Genomic DNA, 10,223 nt, shown 5'->3' with positions numbered 1-10,223 from the left:
TCATGCTAGCTATCTTATGATCATGCAATGGCAATGTAGAAGCTGTGGCACATGTCATGGTGGTAGTTGCATGGCAATATATCTCGGAATGGCTTTGAAAAAGCCATAGTAGGTAGGTATGGTGGCTGTTTTGAGGGAGGATGATGGTGGGTTTTATGCACCGGCGAAAGTTGCACGACACTAAAGAAGATAGTGATGGTGGAAGGTGAAAGTGCATCTAAACCATGGACTCAACATTAGTCAAGAAGAACTCATATACTTGTTGCAAAAGTTTTTGTAGTAATCGAAACAAAACATTCAACGCATACTCCTAGGGGAAGGGTTGGTAGGTAAAAACCATCTCGCGATCCCGACCGCTACACAAAGGATGACAATCAATAAACTAATCATGCTCAGACTTCATCACATAGCGGTTCACCATACGTGCATGCTACGGGAATCACTAACTTCAACACAAGTATTTCTAGATCCACAACACCTTACTAGTATAACTTCAATATTACCACAACCACAACTCAAAACTAAATGAGATGAATCAAACTTCTCTAACTACTCAATGCACATGAAGGTGGAAGTTTTCATATCCCTTTGGATAACTACCCCTTTTGAAACTACTTTCATAGCATAGATCAACTACCACGCCACGCATTTTCGTGCTCTAAAAGATAGAAGTGAAGCACATAGAGCAAAATCAACTAGCTCAAAAGATATAAGTGAAACACATGTGAGCTGAATTGCCTAACCAAAGGATATAAGTGAAGCTCGACAAAATCAAGGTGAGTGCATGTCTCTCTCTCTAGGTGTGCAGCAAGGAAGATTGTGACACAACAAAAATAAAAGACTCCTACGATACAAGACGCTCCAAGCAAAACACATAACATGTGGTGAATACAAATATAGCCCCAATTAACGTTACCGATGGATTGAAGACGAAAGAGGGGATGCCTTCCCGGGGCATCCCCAAGCTTAGGCTTTTTCGGCATCCTTGAATCAACTTGGGGTTCCTTGGGCATCCCCAAGCTTGATCTCTTGCCACTCTTTATCTCTTTGTCCATAAGAACTTCACCCAAAACTTGAAAACTTCACAACACGAAACTTAAACAGAAACTTGTGATATCATTAGTATAAGAAAGCAAATCACCACTTCCTTAGGTACTGTAGCAAACTTAAATTCTACTTATGTTGATGTTGGGTTACTGTATTTTCAATCTTCCATGGCTAATACCCCACGATACTATCCATAGTTTCATCAAAATAAGCAACCAACTCAACAAAAACAGAATCTGTTAACAGCAGACCAGTCTGTAGCAATCTGTATACTTCGTATACTTATGGTACTTCAACAATTCTGAAAAATTACGACAGTCTGAAGAATTTGCGTAGCAATCAGCAACAAAAATAATCAACTCAAAATCTCTCATAGAAAAAAAATGAAAATTCTTTTCGTGAGCAGAAAGTTTCTGTCTTTTCCAGCATGATCAAACGATCATCCCCAAGACTAATCATAACGGTTTCACTTGGCACAAACGCAAAAGAAACACAAAAAACACAATCATAACATAATTATGAAAGTGTGGAAAACACAAAACAGAAAGAAAAAGGATAGATTCGTTGGGTTGCCTCCCAACAAACGCTATTGTTTTACGCCCTTATCTAGGCATAAGGTGATGGAATCACGTATAGTCATCTTTGGTGCTCAAACCATAAGTAGCCCTCATCATAGATTCATAAGGCAATCTTATTTTCTTTCTAGGAAAATGCTCCATGCCCTTATTTAGAGGAAATTGAAATATAATATTCCTTTCCTTCATATCGATGATAGCACCAATAGTCCTTAGGAAAGGTCTACCAAGAATAAGGGACATGAAGGATTGCAATCTATGTCAAGTACAATGAAATCCACGGGTACATAATTCTTATTTGCAACAATAAGAACATCATTGATCCTTCCCATGGGTTTCTTGACAGTAGAATCCACAAGATGCAAATTAAGAGAACACTCTTCAATCTCATGAAAACCAAGAATATCACATAAAGACTTTGGAATCGCGGAAACACTAGCACCCAAATCACACAAAGCATTGCATTCATAGTTTTTTATTTTGATTTTGATAGTAGGTTCCCACTCATCATGAAGTTTTCTAGGTATAGAGACTTCTAATTCGAGTTTCTCTTCAAGAGATTTCATCATAGCATCTACGATATGTGCGGTAAAGGCTTTGCTTTGGCTATAAGCATGTGAAGAGTTTGCAATGGATTGCATCAAGGAAATGCATTCAAACAAGGAGCAACTATCATAATTGAATCCCTTGAAATCCAAAGTGGGAGTTTCATTACTACCCAATATTTTGATTTCTTCTACTCCACTATCCACACCTTTATCATCAAGATAGTGTTGGGTAACGTAGCATAAATTCAAAAACAATTATATGCATATTCAGATCTTCCTATGGAGAGACCAGCAACGAGAGAGGGGTGAGTGCATCTTCATACCTTTGAAGATCGCTAAGCGGAAGCGTTGCTAGAACGCGGTTGATGGAGTCATACTCGCGGCGATTCAGATCGCGGTGTGATTCCGATCTAGTGTCGAACCACGGCACCTCCGCGTTCAACACACGTGCAACCCGGTGACGTCTCCCGCACCTTGATCCAGCAAGGAGGAGGGAGAGGTTGGGGAAGGTCTCCGGCAGCACGACGGTGTGGTGTCGATGGAGAGACGAGATCTCCCGGTAGGGCTTCGCCAAGCACGGTGGGAGAGAAGGAAGAAGGGGGGCAGGGCTGCGTCGAGGGAGATGGAAAATTGTGTGTAAAACAGCCCCAAAACCCCCACTATATATAGGAGGAGGGGAGGGGGTGCCACCCCTAGGGTTCCCACCCTAGGTGGTGCGGCAGCCCCCCCTAGATGGGAGGTGCGGTGGCCAGGGCAGGGAGAGGGGGTGGCGCACCCCTAGGTGGGCCTTAGGCCCACCAGCGCCTAGGGTTTCCCCCTCTCCACCTCCTGCGCCTTGGGCCTCCTTGTGGGAGGTGCACTAGCCCACTTTGGGCTGGTAGCCCTCCCTCTTTTGGCCCATGCTACCTCTTGAGGCTGGTGGCCCCTCCCGGTGGACCCCCGGGACCATTTCCGGTGGTCCCGGTACATTACCGGTGACGCCCGAAACATTTGCGGTGTCCAAAACCATCCATCCCTATATATCAATCTTTACCTCCGGACCATTCCGGAGCTCCTCGTGACGTCCGGGATCTCATCCGGGACTCCGAACAACTTTCGGTAACCTCGTATCACAATTCCCTATAACCCTAGCGTCATCAAACCTTAAGTGTGTAGACCCTACGGGTTCGGGAGACACGCAGACATGACCGAGACACCTCTCCGGCCAATAACCATCAGCGGGGTCTGGATACCCATGGTGGCTCCCACTTGCTCCATGATGATCTCATCGGATGAACCACGAGGTCAAGGATTCAATCAATCCCGTATACAATTCCCTTTGTCTGTCGGTATAGAACTTGCCCGAGATTCGATCGTCGGTATACCTATACCTTGTTCAATCTCGTTACCGGTAAGTCTCTTTACTCGTTCTGTAGCACGTCATCGTGTGACTAACTCCTTAGTCACATTGAGCTCATGATGATGTTCTACCGAGTGGGCCCAGAGATACCTCTCCGTCACGCGGAGTGACAAATCCCGATCTCGATTCGTACCAACCCAACAGACACTTTCAGAGGTACCCGTAGTGCACCTTTATAGTCACCCAGTTACGTTGTGACGTTTGATACACCCAAAGCACTCCTACGGTATCCGGGAGTTGCACAATCTCACGGTCGAAGGAAAAGACACTTGACATTAGAAAAGCTTTAGCATACGAACAATACGATCTAGTGCTATGCTTAGGATTGGGTCTTGTCCATCACATCATTCTCCCAATGATGTGATCCCGTTATCAATGACATCTAATGCCCATGACCAGGAAACCATGATCATCTATTGACTAACGAGCCAGCCAACTAGAGGCTTGCTAGGGACACATTGTGATCTATTTATTCACACATGTATTACTATTTCCTGTTAATACAATTATAGCATGAACAATAGACGATTATCATGAACAAGGAAATATGATAATAACCATTTTATTATTGCCTCTAGGGCATATTTCCAACAGATAGGTGGACTCTGAATCATTGGGGCGTTTTTCAATCAAAGTGGATTCATATCCAGCCCCTTCATTAATAGGTTTGACACGCGAAAACAAAGATTCAAGAGGAGTCACACCAAGCACTTTAAGATCTTCATGATTTACATCACTAGAACGCACCCTTTTAAACCATTCATGCCTAGCGCGGATTTGGACGGTTCTTTCTTTGCTCTCATTCCTGGAGACACGCATAGCTTAATTTTAAAGTTTCCTCCAAGTTGACCTTGGGAGGAGCACATATAACTTTGAAAGCATCAATATCACAAGACATCCTATCAACGCTCTTAGCCAAATCGTCTATTTTTAGTAGTTTTTCTTCTATGGACGCATTGAAAATCTTTTGAGAGTTGATGAACTCTTTGATATTACTCTCTAAATCAGAGGGTAATTTGTTATGATTTCCATAAGTGTTGTTGTAGGAATTGCCATAGTTGTTAGAGGAGTTACTAGGAAAAGGCCTAGGAACATAGTTTCCTCTAAAAGCATTGTTGTTGCCAAAATTGTTCCTACCAACAAAATTAACGTCCAAACTAGCGTTGCTACTCTCAATCAAGAAAGATAGTGGCATGTCATTAGGATCTAAAGGAGCATTTTTACTAGCAACCAAATTTATCAACTCGTCCATCTTAGCACTAAGCGAGTTAATTTCTTCTATAGCGTGTACCTTTTTGCTAGCAGGTGACCTTTCAGTGTGCCACTGATAGTAGTTGGTCATGATATTGTCTACTTTGTAGCTTCTCCTAACGTGATTTCCATGAACGTTCCACCTGAGGCGGAGTCCAAGATATTTCTAGAAGGAAAATTCAAACCAGCATAAAAGATTTGTATAATCATCCACAAACTCAAGCCATGAGCGGGACAATTTCTAATCATTAATTTCATCCTCTCCCAAGATTGTGCAACGTGTTCATGATCAAGTTGCTTGAAATTCATGATATCGTTACGGAGAGAGATAATCTTAGCCAGCGGAAAATACTTGGATATGTAAGCATCTTTGCACTTATTCCAAGAATCGATACTATTTTTAGGCAAAGAAGAAAACTAAGTTTTTGCACGATCTCGCAAAGAGAACGGAAAAAGCTTCAATTTAACAACATCATTATCCACATCTTTCTTCTTTTGCATATCGCAAAGTTCAATGAAAGTATTAAGATGGGATGCGACATCTTCACTACGAAGGCCAGAAAATTGCTCTTTCGTAACAAGATTCAGCAAGGCAGCGTTGATTTCATATGATTTCGCACTAGTGGCATGAGCAATCGGAGTACTAATAAAATAATTATTATTAGTATTCGAGAAGTCGCAAAGTTTGGTGTTTTCAGCCATGCTGACTTCAACAAACAAACAAGAACACAAGAAAGCAAGAAAAGTGGCAAAGGAAAACGGCAAAAGGCAAATGAAAACGGCAAAGGAGAAAGGCAAATGAAAATGACAAATGTGAAGTGGGGGAGAGGAAAACGAGAGGCAACTGGCAAAAAAGGTAAATGCAAGAGATGAGTTTGTGACACTTACTTGGATAGATCTTGACTTGATCTCTCCCCGGCAACGGCGCCAGAAATCCTTTTGCTGCTGGCTGCGCCTATAGGGATTTCCTTGGCAAATATGTAAAGGATTCCCCCGCGGCCTTGGAGCCTTGCGTTGGTGTTCCCTTGAAGAGGAAAGGGTGATGTAGCACAGTGGCGGTAAGTATTTCCCTCAGTTTGAGAACCAAGGTATCGATCCAGTAGGAGGATCGCGTCAAGTCACAAGTACCTACACAAACACAAAGAGCTTGCACCCAACGCTATGAAGGGATTGTCAATCCCTTATAGATTGTTTGCAAAGTGAGAACTGAAAGCAAAAAGTAAACAAAGCAAAGTAAAAGTAAAAGCGGAGATGATAATTGTGAGTAGACCCGGGGGCCGTAGTGTTCACTAGTGGCTTCTCTCATGAAAGCAAGTAGACGGTGGGTGAACGAATTACTGTCGAGCAATTGATAGAACCGTGCAAAGTCATGACGTTATCTATGGCAATGATCATACATATAGGCATCACGTCCAAAACAAGTAGACCGATACTTTCTGCATTTACTACTATTACTCCACACGTCGACCGCTATCCAGCATGCATCTAGTGTATTGAGTTCATAAGAACAGACTAACGCCTTAAGCAAGATGACATGATGTAGATGGACAATCTCAAATCTATGATGAAAGCCCATCTTGTTACCCTTGATGGCAATAACATGATGCGTGCCTTGCTGCCCCTTCTGTTACTGGGAAAGGTCACCGCACGGTATGAACCCAAAACCAAGCACTTCTCCCATTGCAAGAATCATAGATCTAGTTGGCCAAACAAAACCCAAGACTCGGAGAGACTTACAAGGATATCAAATCATGCATATAAGAAATCAACAAAGACTCAAATATAATTCATAGATAATCTCATCACAAATCCACAATTCATCGGATCTCGACAAACGCACCACAAAGAGAATTACATCGGATAGATCTCCATGAAGATCATGGATAATTTTGTATTGAAGATCGAAGAGAGAGAGAAGAAGCCATATAGCTACTAACTACGGACCCATAGGTCTGAAGTAGACTACTCACGAGTCATTGGAGAGGCAATGATGTTGATGTAGAAGCCCTCCAGCTCCAAAGTCCCCTCCGACAGGGCACCGGGAAGGGTCTCCAGATGAGGTCTCGCGGAAACGGAAGCTTGCGGCGGCAGAAAAGTGGTTTCGTGGACGCCCTTATTTTTTCTGGGATTTTAGGAAATATATAGGCGAAAGAGCTAGGGCAGGGGAGCTCCGGGGGGGCCACAAGCCTGGTAGCCGCGGGCCCCCTGGCCGCGGCTAAAGGGCTTGTGGGCTCCCTGTGGGCCTCCTGCCTTGGCCCTCAAGTCCCCGGATCTTCTTCTGTTCTGGAAAAATTCATTTCGGGGATTTTATTCCGTTTGGACTCCGTTCCAAAATCAGATCTGAAAAAAGTCAAAAACATAGAAAAAACAGGAACTGTCACTTGGCACCGAATTAATAAGTTAGTCCCAAAAAAGATATAAAAGGTATATAAAACATGCAAAGTTGACAAGATAACAACATGAAACCATCAAAAATTATAGATACATTTGAGACGTATTAGGGCCCTTATAGGGTCGGTGTCCAACCCACCAAGGGCTGGTGCGCCACCTCTTGGGCCCATGTGCCCCCCGGGGTGTGTGGGCCCCTCCTGGTGGACCCCTAAAACCCATTCGTCACTCCCGATACACTATCGAAAATTCCCGAAACCTTTTCGGAACCCAAATACAACTTTCCTATATATGAATCTTTACCTCCAGACCATTTCGGCGCTCCTCGTGGCGTCTGGGATCTCATCGGGGACTCCGAAAAACTTTCGGTAACCAACACACATAACTCAATAATACAGAAACGTCACTGAACCTTAAGTGTGCAGACCCTACGGGTTCGAGAACTATGTAGACATGACCAAGACACTCTCCGGTCAATAACCAATAGTGGGACCTGGATGCCCATATTGGTTCCTACATATTTCGTGAAGATCTTTATCGGTTGAACCTCTATGTCAAGGATTCAGTTAATTCCATATGTTGTTCCTTTGTCCATCGGTATGTTACTTGCCCGAGATTCGATCGCCGGTATCTGTATACCTAGTTCAATCTCGTTACCGGCAAGTCTCTTTACTCGTTCCATAATACAAGATCCCGTAACTAACTCCTTAGTCACATTGTTTGCGAGCTTCTTGTGATGTTGTATTACCGAGTGGGCCCTAGAGATACCTCTCCGTCATACAGAATGACAAATCCCAGTCTCGATCCACGCCAACCTAACGGACACCCTTGGAGATACCTGTAGAGCACCTTTATAGTCATCCGGTTACATTGTGATGTTTGATACACACAAAGCATTCCTTCGGTGTCCGGGAGTTGCATGATCTCATGGTCATAGGAACATATATTTGACATGTAGAAAATAATACCAATAAACTGACACGATCATATGCTACGTTCATAGTTTAGGTCTTGTCCATCACATCATTCTCCTATGATGTGATCACATTATCAAATGATAACTCATGTCTATGGCCAGGAAACCTTGACCATCTTTGATCAACGAGCTAGTCCTATGGAGGCTCACTAGGGACAATGTGTTGTCTATGTATCCACACATGTATTTGAGTTTCCAATCAATACAATTCTAGCATGGATGATAAATGATTATCATGAACAAGGAAATATAATAATAACCAATTTATTATTGCCTCTAGGGCAATTTCCAGCAGTCTCCCACTTGCACTAGAGTCAATAATGTAATGAATCTAACACCCATACAGTTCTGATGTTGATCTTGTTTCGCTCGTGGAAGAGGCTTAGTCAATGGGTCTGCAACATTCAGATCGGTGTGCACTTTGCAAATACTTATGTCCTCCTCCTTGATGTAATCGCGGATGGAATTGAAGCGTCGCTTTATGTGTCTGGTCCTCTTGTGAAACCTTGGTTCCTTAGCCAGAGCAATGGCACAAGTGTTATCACAGAACAGAGTCATTGGATCCAGTGCACTCGGCACAACTCCAAGATCTGTCATGAACTCCTTCATCCAGACACCTTCTTTAGCCGCCTCCGAGGCAGCTATGTACTCTGCTTCGCATGTAGAATCAGCTACCACACTTTGCTTGGAACTGCACCAGCTTACCGCACCCCCATTGAGAATAAATACGTATCCAGTTTGAGACTTAGAGTCATCCGGATCAGTGTCAAAGCTTGCATCGATGTAACCTTTTACGACGAGCTCTTGATCAACTCCATACATGAGAAACATTTCTTTAGTCCACTTGAGTAGTTGGTGCACCGCTAAACCTAGACAAGTCTTGAGGAAAATGGAGCTTGGAGGTCGAGCTTGGAGAGGATAAAGCTTAAGTGTGGCTCGGGCATTTCATCGAACACCTCATGTGCATGCATAGAACGGTGAACAAAGTAGGGCATGCACACCTCCCACACGGCCAAAAAACAGAGGAGAGGGTGGACAGGGGCGAGGGTATATATAGGCATCTCTTTGGTCCCGGTTGGTGGCCAGAACCAGGACAGAAGACTGACCTTTATCCCAGTTCCAGCCACCAACCGGGACTAAAGGTGTTGCGCCAGGAGCGAGGATCATTAGTCATGGTTCGTGTCTGGAACCGGGACCAAAGGGGTCAGACGAACCAGGACCCTGGCTCGGCTGGCGCCCTGACCTCACGAACCGGGACTGATGCACCCATTGGTCCCGGTTCGTAACAGAATCGGGATTAAAGTTCTTATCTCTCCTGGACGAAAGCCATGTTTTCTACTAGTGGTGGTTGTGGGAGACCTCTCTAGCGACACAATATCCATCTATCTATAATATCGTGCAGCGTAAAGAGGCGTACGTTGTCACAATATTATAGTCTAATCCTCTAAATATACAATTTCGACGAGATTTGGTTGGTCATCGCTGGGAAGCTTGGCTATACCTGGTCAGAAGGCTCATGGATGTTCATTTGTCGGATGAGTCCGATAGGCTTCAGTGGAAGTTAACAAGAAATGGCATCTTTTCAGTGAAACTGATGTATTTAAACCTTATTGATTGTACCAATTCCCAAATCGATTCATACTAGGAAGGTCAAAATACCCTTACGAATCAAATTCTTCATGTGGTTTGTTCACAAAAAGGTGATTCTTACTAAGAATAATTTGACAAAGCGTAATTGGGAGGGTACTAAAAGATGTAGCTTCTGTGACCACGATGAGACTATTAAACACCTCTTTCTTCAATGTCCGTTAGCAAAAAATTTATGGCGATCAATTCTTATAGCCTATAATATCATACTTCCAGATAGTATTGGCATGCTGTTCGGGACGTGGCTAAATGAAGTTGAGGCAAATACTGCGAGTCATATTCGTATAGGACTATATGCTTTACTTTGGGTTATATGGAATTGCAGAAATGACATGGTCTTTAAGACTTTAACAGACAAACACATGTACATTTTTTGCAGGTAATTTACATGG

Source organism: Hordeum vulgare, chromosome 6H, assembly GCF_904849725.1.
Source record: "Hordeum vulgare subsp. vulgare chromosome 6H, MorexV3_pseudomolecules_assembly, whole genome shotgun sequence".
In the NCBI taxonomy this organism is placed as follows: domain Eukaryota; kingdom Viridiplantae; phylum Streptophyta; class Magnoliopsida; order Poales; family Poaceae; genus Hordeum; species Hordeum vulgare.
Note: the sequence above shows the minus strand (reverse complement) of the source record.